This window comes from Patagioenas fasciata, chromosome 22 (genome assembly GCF_037038585.1).
Source record: "Patagioenas fasciata isolate bPatFas1 chromosome 22, bPatFas1.hap1, whole genome shotgun sequence".
NCBI lineage: Eukaryota > Metazoa > Chordata > Aves > Columbiformes > Columbidae > Patagioenas > Patagioenas fasciata.
The window spans coordinates 6,186,945-6,190,667 of record NC_092541.1 but is presented as its reverse complement, the minus strand read 5'-3'; positions in this window follow the sequence as shown (position 1 = coordinate 6,190,667).

The window sequence follows — 3,723 nt, the reverse complement described above, 5'->3', positions numbered from 1 at the left end:
ATTAAACCTGAGGACAAATAGGCGTTGAGTACATCAGCCTTTTCATCATCATTATTCACCAGGTCCTTCTCCTCACCAAGTAATGAACCCTCATCACCTGAGCCTTCCTTTTGCTGCCAATAAGCTCAGAGATACTTTTGTTGATTCCCTTTACCCATCTTGCAAGATTCTACTCCACCTGTGCTTTGATTTTCTTGTCCCACCTTTCCACATATTGCAGAGGACTGTCATTGTGCTCTGAGAATGCTGTCCTTGAAGGTTTGTCAGCTCCTTGGGAATCTCTGTGTTCCAGGGCGATTTCCCAGGGCATCCTGCCGAGCAGGTAGGTCCGTAATGACTTTAAACAGTCACCCTGTCCATCTTGGTCAGTCCTCTGTGGACCCTGAGCTCCACAGTCTCCTGGTCACTGCAGGCAAGGCTGCCCTTGAACTCTACATCACCCAACAGTTTTTCCCTCTTTGTGAGGAGCAGGTCCAACAGAGCCACCCCCCTACTCCATTCATGGATTGCTTGCGTTAAAAGGTTTCCTTCCATACTCCTCAGCCAATGTCCAGGTTTGCTTCTTCCCATCAATTTTGGTCCCGCAGCCGATGCTGAGGTGGTGAAAGTCCCCCACGGCTACCAAGGCCTGTGACTGAGAGGTTTCCCCAGATGCCTGAAGAAGGGGTCATCTGCCTCCTCTTCTTGAACAGGAGGTGTGTAGCAGACAGGTAACTACACCACAGCTGGGCTACACGGGAAGTGTGAGAGCCTCCCCTGACATGCTGTCCCCCCTGCATACCACTTCTACTCCTTCTGACATCTCTTCTTTAGTCTCTGGTGGATGTTCCCCTCCAGACCTATTTTAATCTCCTTCTCCCTAATTTAGCAGGTGTTTGCAAAGACTCTCTTGCCTCACCATTCCACATCCCACTGCTGCCATGCAGGCTGCCCAAATGGCCTCTTGAGGGAGGATTCCCTTCTGACTTCTGTGCCTTGCTTTGTGTCTCACTAAATAGAAGTAATTACGGGGTTATGAGCAAAGTGGATCAAGATCCCTTCAGGGGACATGTCCTTCTAGCCCTGCAGGACCAACTCAGATTCCGGAGACATCCTTGTGTGGAGGCTCTTTCAGCCCAGACTCAGTGGCCTGGAGGGAAGGGCCTCACAGGCCAACCTTTGTTACCAACATAATTCATAGAATCATAGAATCATTTGCATTGGAATGGACATTGAAAGATCATCTAGTCTAATTCCACTGCCATGGCCAGAGACATCTCTCATTGGATCAGGTTGCTTAAAGCCCCATCTAACCGGACCTGGAACACTTCCACTGATGGGGCATCTACAATATCTCTGGGCAACTCCTTCCAGTGTCTCACCACCCTCATTGGAAAAATTGTCATCCTTATGTCCAGTCTAAATCTACCTTTTACAGTGTACAGCCATAGACTCTTGTCCTGTCATTAGGGGCCATACTAAAATATCTTTCTCTTTCTCATAAAACCCCCTTTAAGTATTGAATGAGTGAAATCATGTCTCCCTAGAGCCTTCTCCTCTCCAGGCTAAACAACTCCACCTCTAGCCTTTCTTCATAGGAGGGGTGTTCCAATCGTCTGATCATTTTCATGTTCTCCTCTGAACTCACTCTTAACAGACCCTACAGACTCTTCCCAGAGTCTGTGAAGAGACGCCAGCTCACATGCAGGACTTATGCCAAAGCAGTCGTGCACTGTAAATGGGACAAATAATCTTTCTCGAGACACAGATCCTGCAATTGCTGGTTGTGGTTTCACTCCAGTTGGTATAAGGTCATGGTTAACCCTACAGACCTGCTGTTGGCCTGGCTTGGCTTGCTTCATCATACAATGAGAAATGAACCTACAGGCTGCACTACCAGAGCCTACAAGCAGTTCCATCCCATGGTTACAGCCCATATCCATGTCCACGGTACTCAGGAACAGATAGACAGAAGGAAAAGGACTTCTGTGAGGGTGAATAGGCTCAGGCTGGGCACAGACCAGTCTTCCCTCAACCACACTGAATCCCTGGAAACAAGACTTGCAGAAGTTGAGTCTCCCAGTTCCAGTTCCTGTGTGGTGACTGTGCACAGCATAGACAGCTCCACATTGGGTGTCCTGAGGCTTCTCAATTAACTGTAGATGACTACAGGTCTAGACATGTGTGTATGTATGTGTGTTGCCTGTTGAGTGTATTGTCAGGTGTCCCTTACTGGACTCTTCCATCATGGTGGCTGAGTCCTCTGCCCACAATGGTGTGTTTTGCATGGGAAGTGCTTGAGCCTTTCATCTGGTCACACAAAAGATGCCTTCACTAGGGAATGTGCTTGACATACAGTAGGAAATGGAAAGACAGCAGCTGAAGAAGCCAAAACACAGCCCATAGCATTAGCTGGGATGTTTTGCATTCAGGATGAGCTTGTCAGTGATTAATCACCTCTGCAAGGGATGCCTCTGTCAGCCTGGGGCAGTAAGGGTGCATGATAAAAGCCAGCCCAGCTCCTCACTCTCTCATCCACTTCTCTTGCCTTCTTCTTCTTGGGAATCAGGTGAGTTTGTAGCCTCTTCTCTTTCTCTGCTTTCCCTAAAAGGAGGTCTCACCTCAAGGGACCTCTTAGTTGACAGCAGCTTTGTTCTGTGCCAGATCATGGGGCAGCTTGTTATGAGAGAGGGAGCTGAGGAGAAGGCTAGACATGGAGGGAGGCTGGGACTGTAGTGACCTGGCTTCTGGACTCAGGGACTAACCAGAAGTTTCACAGGAGTTGGTGATTCTTTTTAGACCTGGGTCAACTAAGCTAAGAAGCCCTCATAAGTCTTTTCACAGCCTCCGCCTCCTGTCTGTTCATGTTCTTTGGGTCCCCCATGGTGTGGGGCCGGGTTACTCCTCACTCATTCTCATGTTTTGCTTCCTCCCCGCCCCCTCTCCAGGTGCAGCTCCAGACTCAAGACATGTCCTGCTATGACCAGTGCCAGTCTTGCCAGCCCTGTGGCCCCACCCCACTGGCCAACAGCTGCAACGAGCCCTGTGTCAGGCAGTGCCAGAGCTCCACCATCGTCATCCAGCCCTCCCCTGTGGTGGTGACCCTGCCTGGCCCCATCCTCAGCTCCTTCCCACAGAACACCGTTGTGGGCTCCTCCACCTCTGCTGCTGTTGGCAGAATCCTCAGCTGTGATGGAGTGCCCATCAACTCTGGCTGCTGTGACCTCTCCTGCATTTCCAGTGGCAGCAGATGCCCCCCATGCTAAAGATGCTGGCAATGGCCTCGGCTACGGACCCCTAGGAATTTAGATCATGATGCCGGACAGACAATCAAACTTCATGCCATTGTTTCCAGATGTTGTTTTCAGGTCATCTCTGGCTTGTCCTTCAAGGGCAGGCTGAAAGGTGTCTTTCTGAACACATGAAAAATGTGTACTTTTCCTCTCTTCCACTCACCCCTTTTTTTCTCTTTGTTTTGTGCTCCCCTCAAATCCTGCTGTGAGGACCCCAGAATGCAACCTGGAGTGAGCTGCTAAGCTGCCCCCTCTGTTGGAACAGCTGTGCAGGAAAAGGAGAACAGATTCTTGGCTACTCCTGCTCCTGGGCATACTGGGGCCTCCAGCTGGAGTGACCTTATTTCCCTCTTTAGACTCATTAAAGAATTCTGCAAGCCTGCCTGTGTCTCATCTTTCCACCTACATACTGCCTGCTGAGGGAGAAAAACATTGCTTTGTGGAAATCCCA